Below are 13,330 nucleotides of genomic sequence, written 5' to 3' on the forward strand. Positions count from 1 at the left end.
CAAGCATCGCTCATTACATTGCATGGCATCGTCTACCTTACGGTCCGTGAAAGTAGCACAGTATACCGCCGGATGCTAATGTAAACAACCAAATGTCTTATGTAGATGGAGAAAAACCATGCAGATCCATATATGTCAAACTCTCTTTTACAGTAGTAATGTCGGCCAATCTTAGAACTTTATTTTAATTACCAAGGAGATCATTTTTAAGCTATTCATTGCTATTTATTTTTCTCTCAGTAGGTGCCCGAAAAAAATGGTAAAAAAATTGGTTGCGGGGCGGGGGGTGGGGGCTGCAGCCCCGCCTCCTACGGGACCTACGCCTATGTGTGTAGTGTTCGGTTTCGATATACCTGATATCGGAAATATCTGCTTTTTTTCATTTCCTTCAACCAAGTTTTATAATAGCCATAATAAGAGGTTGCAATATTTCTACACCAATAAATTAACTGTGTCGGAATTTTTGAAAATTTCCTCACCAACATTCTTCATCATACTTTCCTCTACTCGTGCAATTTGTACCTGTCTATTAGGGGTTCAAGGAGGTTTTTCCCTATTGGTTGTCCATAGATTGAATTTTGTGCAACATTATGGGTATGTTTTCAAGTGATTTTTATTCACGAGAAATGTGAATTTTCAAATTCTCAACAAATAATGGGCTTAAAACCTTGAAAAGTGGGGCTTTCGGATATTGTGGGCCGTGACGTAGAATCGCCTACAAAAGCAATCATCCATAGGACATGCAATCAGGTCGAACATGATGTGTGACTGGTGACAATCTTCAAAAAGGTTATGGATGGAAAAAAATTGAGAAATACTTGGTTCTCAGGCAAAAGTGTACATTTGGTTGGTCATTTTCAAGCCCGAGAAGTGTCATTTCCGGTGATCTGGGGGGTATCAAAACCAGAAATTTTCGTGTACGCTCCGCGCCAACCGATGGTGGCGCTCCGCTTAGATAGTAATTCGCGCCCCCCGGGTTAGAAAATCCTGGATACGCGCCTGTAATTACCCCATCCCCCCCCTTCCCCTCCGCTACTCCTAATGCAATGCCTCTAGAGGACGGCGTTTCACATGCTATTGTAGCAGTTTTCATAACCATATAACGATGCGTATGGGCAGATTCCTGGGAAACCCAACATATGTTGCCATATTAGTTTTGATAAGTTGTGATTTAATCCGCAACATTTATCGATCGCTTCGTTATTTGTGTTGCTGTGAAATATCTGATTTGAGCCTCGTGTGGTTATGATCCACTTAAAGTAGATACCTTGAGTTACTTTCATCAAAGCGCATGAACACTATATCGTTATTACGTAACACACTCGGTGACAGCAATCAGCCTTCATACCACTTGACTCATGCTGGTATAACATATTATTATCACAATTAGGCTCGATTAAAATAATGTAAATTAGGCTCATTTCTGAAGATAATATTCTATTGAAAGTGCATTTCCATGAACAAAAGAACACACATTATACGTGGATACCATTCAGAACTCTGCCCGAACGGAAATCGCGGAAAAAATGCAAAATATGAACAGCTATATAGTGTATAAATCCTTTCATTACCTCTAGCAGCAACAGGAAAGCAAAAACTTGATTCCACCCGGGCTCGAACCGGGGACCTTTCGCGTGTAAAGCGAACGTGATAACCGCTACACTACGGAATCCTGTGATAAATATACATACACTGTCTTACCTTAAACAATGGTATTTACATGATGTACATGCATTTGTTAAATATGACATTTCTCCACAATAGTTTAGTAAAGTCTTTGGTAATGTCGAAGGATTCTTACTTTCAGCCCCGGAAGAATTAGACCACTGCTGAGATGTAATCACCCTTCCGACCTGGCATAAAACTCAGTTACTTACTTACGTTTAGAGATAATTTTAGACCTAATTTGACTATGCCTCAGAATTTAACGTCTAATTTTTCCATTTAGGGGGTTGGAGGGGGGGGGGGGGCTACCCAGATATCCCTACATGAGAGTTGGCTTCAATGACCACAGGACCACACTACCCCTACCCCTTGTAAATCCTTTATCATTCCCCCGGGCCTCTTCCATTATATATGTTTTTAATATTAAGTTTAGTTTAAGCCGGATACTTTTATCCTCTTCCCTACCCCTACCCCACCCCCTCTCCACGAACTTTTCAAATAATGTTCACGTCACTGTATGCAATACGGAGACATAAATGTTGCAAGAGACCCTTGCAGAAAGAAACATAATAGTACTGAAGCTATACTGTGATGATAAGTAAAAGTCAACAACAAAAAAGGGATTTGATTCCGCCCGGGATCGAACCGGGGACCTTTCGCGTGTAAAACGAACGTGATAACCGCTACACCACGGAATCACACCATATGAATATTTTCAGTTATCTCTGAGTTATAAATTACATGCAGAGGTTATTATTGCGATGTTTACAACAGAAGACAGATAGGAATACAAACACAGGCTGCAAAATTGACTATTTGATCAATGCTGGTTTCAATTTACTCCACAACATTAATCTTCAAGTTTATATGCTATAATTTATCTTGATAATTTCTGACGGTTTATTTACTTTTATTTCTTTTATTTATATATACATATTTTATTAAATTTCATTATTGCATATATGACTTGTCCTTTCAAATTAAAATTATGCACGACTGATACAAATAAATAAAAATGTTTATGATTCTTTCGTGACTGTATATGACCATTAAGTAAGACATAAATGTTTCATGTGAATTCAATATAGCTTACTATGGCAAGCCGGTATAGGAAAATAAGCATAATAGTCAGCATGTATAGGCTAAGCAGTTCTTTGATATGAATCCACGGTAGGAGGATCGTGGTTATACTGCATATATATATATATATATACTTGAATATTTGCACCTGCCAACGTGGATAAGTTCATAAAATTGATTGAATATGCCAACTTAGAGCAATAATAAAGGAACCGATTGTTAAAGTTAGTCCATTGAACAATTCTCTTCTCGTTGTAGAATACTAAGGTCACTAATGATGAACGAAACCGGGCAATTTTCGTGTTTGATGATTGTATAAAATAACATGTCCTTGGTCGTAATTCGATGTTACCACCGTATCAAATCCAATTATGTCCAGTTCAATTCTGTCTGTATAACACCAAGGATAACAACACACCGTTTAAAGACATGTTGTGATAAGTGCATATATAAAGGTATGCAAGGTTTGTATTATTATTATTATTATCTTGTGATGTATATTGTGCAGGTTTGTATATCCCTTGGGGGTTGGGACTATCACCATTCATTTATTACATAAAACATGCAGGTAATCGTCATATGCGGAGAAATTTTCCTAATTATTTCCGCCCTGTAGAAACGGTGGACAGATCGCGTTGTGAGGCGAATGTGAAAAACCGCTTCAACCGCGGAATCGTGTAGACTTCATCTTTTTTCCTTTGGAAGTTTTCGCATTTAGAAACATTTGTTCTATCTAATCGTTTTGATATGACCATATCTTGATATTTTAAGCAGTTGTACACCGTCCCCTATAGTAGTGATGTACTCATTTGATATACTCCTATTCTTAAGGGATGGCTGCCATTCTCCTCAACCCCCCCCCCCCTCACTGGCTTGATCCCGGACGGAATCATATGAACTTGGTGTTTTAATCAAATCAAGATCATATATATAACGCTATATAACCTATATGGTGTATAGCACGTTTGTGGGACGCGTGAATATATACAAGCGGGATACAGGACAACATTGTCCACTAGTTGCGGTAATGTTCTAACACTGTGTATATGGCGCCATTATGTAATATGTTTAAACTTTTTTAACTGTTTGTGAATGTTGAATATATTGTATATTTGAAACTGTTTGTAAAATGGAAAAATAAATGGGAAACGAATAATATTCATGTTCAGTGAAATGAGTACGATGAGCAAACGGTTGGCATGCAATATATGTACAATTTAAAAGTATACATTTAGCGCACCTTCATTAGGTCGGCGGTCACGTGCTACCATTTGAGCTTGTTTCCAAGTCGTCCTCTGAGAACTCAGGCCGATAAACACTGATATAATATCAAGGAGAGTTTAAAGAGGGAGACAAACGCGATTTTTATTATGTGTAAATCCATTAACAGACTGTTAGGTAATATCTATCTAATTGGTGTGCAGATATATGGATGCGAAGTACGGTATATTATTGCCATGTTTATATCAGAAAGACGACTTCCAAGTCATCTTCTGAAGATCCTAAGCCTAAAAGAGAACAATATATCATAAAAAAATGAGAGAAGCCAGTAAAGGTTTGAATATACGTGCTATATGCAGTGTTCGATTTTTCCGGTATCGCATCGCAAAATGCGATCCAAAACGACAAACTTGCGAGACGTTTCCAAATCAGCATCGCACATTGTGCCGATTTGTGCGATACAAATTCCTAGTCAGATTTGGGAGCAAACACTCAAACCTTAACTTACGAACTGTCGATCACAATGTAGAAGTTTTAATTTATTGAGTTTATACTCAATGTACAACTTATTCACTTGACCGTATAGCGGAAAAAAAACCTGAAAAAATATCCTACCATAGTTAAGTGTAAAGCAAATAGCCTAACCACCTCGGCGGTTACGGATCTCACGTAACTAAAAGGTTCCCTGGCAACGTGCCAAAAAAATGTTAACAAACAGGTGTTACACAGGGGATGAGCTCACAGTTGTTGGGAAGGTACCTGGGCAAATTCGCAGCACATGTACCGTGGTACAGCAGTTGGGTATAGGGTTCAACACTGCAGTTGTAAAAATGTACGCATAGTGCACGCTATTCATTGTTAGGCAGTCTAGAAACGGGGCTTTGCTGAACGTTGTTTGTTTCATAATATCGGAAGTTTTGTAAGTTGCACTTTTTAAAGATTGAAAGACAGATTAAATCTCTTTTCATTTTATAACATAATATAGCTACTTTAACTTGTCATTTTAAAATTTTCATCAGTTTCGTGACAATTTAAATAAAAAAGTTGTCAGTATTTTGCATCCTCAACTGCGAATTTTGTCATCGCCAGACATCGCAAAAAATGACAAAAATTTTCGGGGGCTTTCGCCCCCAGGATCCCCACGAGGGGTTCTACCCCATGACCCCACCATAGCCCTAAGACGGGCCCCTGGACACCACGCCTTTATGCTCGCACGTTACGCGTGCTAGGCAGGCGAACACCGGCGGGAAATCGGCAGTGTGTTCGCGGAAAATTGAACAAGGTTTTCCAACACTGCTGAACTGTGCAGTTACTGTATGCATCATGTTCAAGGTTTTCACGGAGGCCTTTGAGGAAATGAATGGTTAGTACAGTGTATATATGCTGCACTAATGCTGTGTGTAGGCCAAGGTTCACGAAGGTCATTGGTTATATTCGCGCGCCGTAGACGTGTTTTTAGATGTTACGGAGAGTCAGGTTTCCATGGATATTAATCGAAAATGAATCTGAGTTTAACTGACGCTAAAGAAATGGATCGTCTTGGGCAGATTAACAAATCATTGCAAGTATAAATAAGTACAGGTAGCTCTGCTGTTAACAAGAAAAGTTCAATATCGGTTTGCTGTTATCGGCAATTAGGCAAAATTTTACCGATACCGATATGCTGCCGATATTGCAAATATCGGCCGATATTGAAAACGATTATCGTAGCAACAGTAGTATAAATAATAACAATAAACAAACATTTTGTAGTTAATACATTGATCGCCAACATTTGGTCCGTTTTGTGGTAATTTCAAAACTGCTATTCAATATTGGGGAACTGCTATGCAACAAAAATATTGTATAGCAATTGTCGAAATTTGTTGCTATGCAATTTTTTGGCCATAAGTCGAACACTGGCTATATGTTACTTCGATATGCTATTACAGTATAGGTTGGTATTGTTATTCATGTAGGCCTATTTGCTTTTAGGAACACATTTGGCCACAGTGTACACGACTATATAGTTTTAAATAAAAGTTACATGACATAATTTTACAAGTTTTCCAGTCTATGCCCGGATGTTCACCGATCAGAAGATGTCTATAGATAAGGTCTGGATTTTAATTTGAAAATTCAACTTCGACTATATTACAATAACTCAACAAAATATTCGGTGGTGTAACGTAATATTCGCCTAACACGAGAAAGGTCCCGGGTTCGATCCCTGGTGGAATCATTTAAACACTGACATTTACTATATTTTGCGTTCAAAAGAGGGTTTTTATCCTCTATTTTTTGCCTACTGTAAATATTGAATGTATAATTTACATTTTTATTAATGCTTTGTACAATAAAATTGTAAACAGACAGAAAGAAAGTCGCTTCTTGTTGCAGACATTTATATACGTGTGTGTGTGTGTGTGACGCGTACTAAGAATTACATAATGCTAAATTCTAATGATTTTTCTATAATACACAATATAAGCCTAAACAATATTTACAGAAACAGAAAAGCAAGTTTAAATTATTTTTTTTGGGTATTTCTTGAGTTAGTAATATTGAACATGTGTGACCGCTAGCAGCAAAAGGAAATCAAAATCTTGATTCCGCCCGGGCTCGAACCGGGGACCTTTCGCGTGTAAAGCGAATGTGATAACCGCTACACTACGGAATCACCTCACGAATTAACGTGAAACTATATTGTATTTGTTTACTTACAAATAAATTAAAATTGTTAGAAAACTGCTTATCCACTAGAGAGCCTGTGTAATATAATGTGTAAAAGTAAGTTGGCATGACGTTTCGATCCTAGCAGGATCTTCTTCAGATTCTAAATGACAAGTAACAGTAACAGAAGGGACAAAACACGCACAGAATACAGACAGGTTAATGAGCATGGTGAACACAAAGAGATAGATGTAAGGGAATTAGTAGACAAGGGATAGAGAGAAGAAAGAAAGAATTTGTTTACCTTAGATAAAAATCGATTGTCTACTCATGCATAAAACTGTTTCCTTTTCTCTCCCGATTACGTCTATAAGGACTCTCTTTTCCTTTTGTCCTCCGATAATTTGTTGTGAGACTCAGTGTCAATAACACTGCCTATAAATGTTCACTTGTGACCGTAAATAACTATTAACAATGCATGATACATCAAATTATCAATATAATGACTTCGCAACAATGATTTTCACGTGTTAGGCCATTCGGCTTCGGTCTTTCTTCTGTTACATTTACTTGGGATAAACCAAGGCAAAGGCGACAACCACTACACGGGGGAATCCTTTTATATACGTCAGAGCATCGGCCGCATCACATGAAATTCAAATCCGATGCAACTTAGTTCTTCTGTTGATGACAAGTTATTCAGAGGATAAGTGAAACGGAAACCAGGGGCGTAGCGAGCGGGGGGGTGTGGGGGGTGTCACACCCCCCCAATAATTTGGTCGCTGTCGGCAAATTTTGGGTCTGTCGGCAAAAGGAGAAAAGGTGAAGAGAGCGGAAGGGGAAGAAAGAAGGAAAGCTGAATAGAGAAAAGGAGAACGGGAGCTTCTTCCGTGCCAAATTTGACTTAAAATATGCACCAGATTGCATCTAAGGACGTTTCAAAACTAAAAATTTTCAAAAGGGGAGGGGACACCCCCTACCCTTAGACCCCTCCCCCATTTCAGTCACCACTTCCAGATCCGTCGGCAAATCAAATTTGACTTAAAATATACACCAGATTGCATCTAAGGACGTTTCAAAACTAAAAATTTTCAAAAGGGGAGGGGACACCCCCTACCCTTAGACCCCTCCCCCATTTCAGTCACCACTTCCAGATCCGTCGGCAATTGAAATTTGACTTAAAATTTGCACCAGATTGCATCTAAGGACGTTTCAAATCTAAAAATTTGCCAAGGGGGAGGGGGACACCCCCTCCCCTTAGACCCCTCCCCCGATTTCAGTCACCACTTCCAGATCCGTCGGCAAATCAAATTTGACTTAAAACATACACCAGATTGCATCTAAGGACGTTTCAAAACTAAAAATTTTCAAAAGGGGAGGGGACACCCCCTACCCTTAGACCCCTCCCCCATTTCAGTCACCACTTCCAGATCCGTCGGCAAATCAAATTCTCCACACCCCCCCAACAAAAAACCCTTCGCTACGCCCCTGACGGAAACAAACTAGAAACACAGCTGTATTCTTAAAGGCAGTGAAGACTTGCGCACAAAGAAACGTCTGATGCCGGTAATCTGACCTAGCTTCAAATGAGGTGTAACAGAAGTGTTAGACACCACCATCGCGATCCCCGAAAATAGTGAATACACACACAGCTTGCTACCGTCGGTAATTAGACACTAGTGTACAGTCAATACATGCAGTGTATGATTGCAGCGATGGACATCTCAGGTCTAGATAAAAGATAGCAAGGTATCACGTTCATTATTGTCTGCATTTTGCAGCGACAAGAAAAGAAACTTCACTTGCAAGCAACGGAAAGTTAACTTTTCAGAGGGCGGCACGCGGTTTGGGGCGAGCCTTCAGTGCCTTTAAGATTTCTTAAATTTCTTAGAACACTACTCCGGATCGTATTTGTTGCCTTTTCAGTTAGCCTCGGCAGAATATCCTGCTAGTATCGAAACATCTACAGGTCATCTATAACTTTTACATATTACCTACACATAGCGGCTTGGTTCAGTGCAGTAGATAAATCAGTTTGATAACAGTGTTCACACTCTTTGATGACAAATCAGAAATAATTCAAAGAAACCTGCATGAATGTAAGGTTATGAACCAATTTCGTAAGAGCATAGAAATTGTCGGTAAGGAACCTTCCAAGTTTGTAACATGGCAATAATATGACCCGTGCAAGGAAATTTATAACCTATGCAAAGAAATAAGTAAGTTTTAGCTTTAATTTGACCTTGAAAGATATGGATAACAGGTACGAAGTTTTAGGGATCAACTTAGTCTTAGATAATAGGTGAAAACAGATGGTTAGAATACAGTTCTATAATTATCATGATCGACTATAATGCCACATAAGAATATTACTCGCAAACGATTCCCCAACTTGTCTTCAAATAAAAAGACTGATTCCGCCCGGGATCGAACCGGGGACCTTTCGCGTGTTAGGCGAATGTGATAACCGCTACACCACGGAATCTTCTACCGAACGATTGTACAAAACTCTCTAAATTTGAAGTGACTTTAGTACAAAGTTCCATCTGGTATTACAACATACGGTATACTCTTTAGGAAACTATTTGTGAGAAACGTAACATGTGTTAAGATACTTATTGTCTTAGTGGACTAGATAACATATAGCCCATCTATTTTAAGTGTGATAAGGTTTTCGTCACCACTAGGCGGCAAACTAAAACGTGTATATATGCTTCTTCAACTGATGTGCTCGTCATTTCCTGACATTTGCCTCAACATTTTAAAGTGAGTAAACAAGTCGATCTCTTTTCAAGCCTTTACTATTGAAGGAGAAAAGGAAACTTAACCCTTCCAAGATCGAAACATGAATTCGTCCTTATTTTTGGTCCATTTGCTTTTCTTCAAGCGTCGCAGAGTCTTATCAATTTAGATTTGGATGAAACTAAACGCAACAGTCATTTTTAACGTTTTCCTTTAAAAGGTATACTCTTAAGAGGTTCGCTTTTGTTTGTTGTTGCTGTTTTTGTATTGAAAATAAAGTATTCACTTTTAGAGAAATATAGAGCTAGAAAATAAAGCATGATATATCCATGAAGACTTTTACTCGTAAAATAAAAACTAAAACTTTCACTTCTTAAAAACATTGTTCAAGTTTTCTCCTTCCCAGCTTTGCACAGATAACATGATGGGATTCCTTGTACTTGCTTTTAGCAATACACTAATTTGCAGTTAAATATATGTTGAAAGACATATTTTTTTCGAAGTCCTTAGGATAGCAGGAAAAAACACCACACTACAAATTACAGGGAAAAATTATAAATTAAAATTAGGCATGAGAAAGTATTAAAATATACTTCCATCAAAACGTAATGAATGATTCCATTTTTTTTAAGGAAGCATTGTGAATGTCGAATTGAAATATTTCCAGATAGTTCCAGTTTATTCAACAATTTCATTGTACAAAACAATAATAAATATGCAAACTTATACAATATGTATATACATACAGCATTTACATAGTGGAAATAAAATAGAGAAGTACATTTGAACGTTACTTTACACAATAGGCACCACACACATACACACAATCATTATCAGACTGTAAAACGTGTATATACCAAACAAAGAAGTGGGTTTCCTATATACTTTTTAAGAAAGAATCTCATGGGCACGAAATACCAAACAACCGAACGACTGATCCGCTCTCAACCCCAGTCCCCTTGCATCGAGAGTGTGACATCATCGCCGGTCAGGTGTGTATCACGATTCCCCTCGAATGGGAACAGATAATACATATGATCTTAGCCAAAAGGCCGACATGTATGCCATTCAGCATGTATGTCATTATAAAAAAGCAACGTAAAATATCTAATCTGGAAGGTAAGCTCATATGTATAGTTTATTAATATAATAAAAGATGGTAGGCGCTCTGCTACGTATTGTGTAACACTACACATAATTTTAGCCAAAAGGCCGAGAAGCGGCACGAAATGATGAGCCAGAAACTATTTATGAATACTATGCTGTAATACATTGAGACCAAATATATTACACCTATCGCTATTGGGCTGTTCTGTTTTTTATTATCAGCATAATTAGGCTCATGCATATGCATCGCCTGGCTTGTTCCGAAGTCACTCCCAACTTTTGTTAGCAAATATCCATTTGTGAACGATATGTGAGAAGGCAATGCATTATTTACCGTATTAAGTCCTGGAAATGCAATTTTTATTTTGGAAATACTCTTACAATTAAGCCTATAACTGAGATAATGAATTCTCAATCGTATTCATTTAACTGTTCATGTACTTGTAATATCTATTCCCATACCTATGGACACGTGATGCGGCATGACGTCACATCGTCATTATCATCATGTACGGTTACTGTCTCGGTGGAAGGGTGCTACAAGGGGTTAAAAGTGGATCACGTTGTTTGGTGTTTCGTGTCCGTGACTTTTCTTAGAAAGTATCATTTTCGAGCGTATAATATTAGCTAAACTGTGTTGTGCCTCTCTATGAAAAAGTTTAACATAAGTGAACCGTGAAGGTTAACGGTAACCTTTTTTTCACAAAGTTTCTACCACCCCACAACTGAAATGGACTTCGACTTATTAATTATTAAATATTTACATGTGGAGCTGTATAGGCCTTTGCACTATTGCGTTCGCGTGTACAATATAGGCTTATGTATAACGTAATCAATGTAAAAAAACAAAACAAATTGTTCAAACTACTTATTTTACAAATATCTTTCTCCAAAATATACACGACTATTCATAAAGTAGTCTAATATTTTGCCTAACAACTAGTAATATTATTTGTGATGTGAATAATGTCACCAATTGTACACCTTTTTACGGTGTTTTCCTTCAATATATTTACATTAGCAATCAAAATAACTGTATATAAGTTCATTAGTAACAACTTATGGTAACCCGTGTTGAAAATGCCTGGAACAGGACTTGCGCGGGCCACTGCAAGCTTAGCATTTCGATTGTTGACATGGCTGATACGAGGCAACGTCTATGAATTCAGAGTTGAGCGTAGAATCGGAGATTTGACGCTTACTCTAGCTATAAATAGCCGTCCTCCCAGACTTCTGATTGAGATGCAATAGTTTAAAGGGAGAAAATACCATACCTTCCTTTTGTCAATATGTTCCTTTGTCAGTATGTCCATACAGTGGCGTAGGAAGGTACTTTTGAGTGGGGGGCTGAAGACTGATGGCCGGCCTGGGGGAGGGGTCTAAGGGGTGGGGGTGTTTTTCTTGCATTTCCAGGTGGCCTCAGATGCAATTTGGTGCAATATAGCACACTTCAACACCCACTCCATTTTGTAAACTTAATTTTGTATTTTCACCTGGCCTTAGATGCAATTTGGTTCTCCAAATGAGATTTTTTTTCTCATTTGGAAATGAAAAAGGGGTTTTCTGACTTGCGGAGCGGGGGGGGGGCGGAATGATACTTCCGCCCCTCCACATTTTTCACTGGGGAGGGGGCTGGCGCCCCCCCAGCCCCCCGGTTCCTACGCCCTTGTGTCCATATGTTCCTTTCTGCTATTTTTCTCTCTTCCTTTCTGCTCATTATGGTTCGTGAACTAAGACCATGATCACCATTCAATTCATTTGTTCATGTTGTTGTTGAAATTAATCATCTCTCAGTGTGACGCCTTTGCTCTTCATTTATAAATTGGAAGGCAATCAATGTACTTTCTGAACTATAAGTAGAAAACAAATACTCCAAATCCATGAAAGAAATATATATAGCTCTATAGTTAAAAGTACGTTGTCATTTCAAAGCATTGCGCGAGACCATATTTTCTTACTTTGCAAGTTTGTTGTTTCCGCATATCTTGTAGTAACCCCACCCCCCACCACCCCGCAACCCCGTTTCCCCCCATTTACAGCCACGTTGTGGGTTAGTGTATAAGTGTCCGTGTGTGTTTTTTGTACTTGGTTGTGACTTGTAATAGAGGTATCTCCTGCAGATATAATGCATGAGAAAGCTACTGCTATAGTACCTTGAATGACACTGATGAAACTAGCGGTGACTTATGTTACTATAAAGAGCTTCCTTTTTCCTTGAATAAGTCATATTCTGAAGGTACACGGTACCTCAGTTACGTGACCGTTATAAGACAGTTATATCTAAAGTTACATAAAACGTAACCTAACCTTAACCTAAACTTAACGGCCTAGCCTATACTAAGCCGTAAGCGTTAAAGAACTTTAAATGAACAAAAAACATTACATTAATTTTGTGGAACACCAATTTTCCTGTATTGTTATGAATCCACATATACTAGGGGCAGCTAAACGACTTTATTAGCCATGTCGATCTTAAATTGATTGATTAATTAATAGACTGATTGATCCATTAACTGATTGATCGATTTATGGATTGATTGATGGATAACCAATGTATGAACATATTATACGTGGCATGGTCAGATGGTGAATTAATACAAACTGCAGATTTAAGTAAATGGGGCACATTGGTTCTGGGAATAAAATGGAGGACTCGCCCCTCCCCTCACCCCTCCCATCGGCAGATAGAATACTACAAAGTCTAAAGTTTCAAGATTTAGCACTACTTTGCACTTTCTCTAAGCATCCATCATTTTACCAAAATTTCTCAAAAGGGAGGGGTACCCCTCCCATTAGACCCCGCCCCTGAATGATATAGCACCTTAACTCCCAGTACATAATGATGGTTGTGCCTCTATTTTTG

General features: G+C 38.4%; 4 non-coding genes across 4 annotated transcripts; all 4 read right to left on the bottom strand.

Annotated features, from left to right (window-relative positions):
• Positions 1-1,599: 1,599 nt before the first annotated feature.
• Trnav-uac (transfer RNA valine (anticodon UAC)) lies at positions 1,600-1,672 on the bottom strand. The gene has a single exon. It is a non-coding gene; the product is annotated as a tRNA-Val (tRNA).
• A 618-nt stretch (positions 1,673-2,290) lies between these two features.
• On the bottom strand, positions 2,291-2,363 carry Trnav-uac (transfer RNA valine (anticodon UAC)). The gene has a single exon. It is a non-coding gene; the product is annotated as a tRNA-Val (tRNA).
• Positions 2,364-6,552: 4,189 nt separating this feature from the next.
• Positions 6,553-6,625, bottom strand: Trnav-uac (transfer RNA valine (anticodon UAC)). Its single transcript has one exon. It is a non-coding gene; the product is annotated as a tRNA-Val (tRNA).
• Positions 6,626-9,030: 2,405 nt separating this feature from the next.
• Trnav-aac (transfer RNA valine (anticodon AAC)) lies at positions 9,031-9,103 on the bottom strand. The gene has a single exon. It is a non-coding gene; the product is annotated as a tRNA-Val (tRNA).
• Positions 9,104-13,330: the final 4,227 nt, after the last annotated feature.

Source organism: Apostichopus japonicus, chromosome 8 (genome assembly GCF_037975245.1).
Source record: "Apostichopus japonicus isolate 1M-3 chromosome 8, ASM3797524v1, whole genome shotgun sequence".
In the NCBI taxonomy this organism is placed as follows: Eukaryota; Metazoa; Echinodermata; class Holothuroidea; order Aspidochirotida; family Stichopodidae; genus Apostichopus; species Apostichopus japonicus.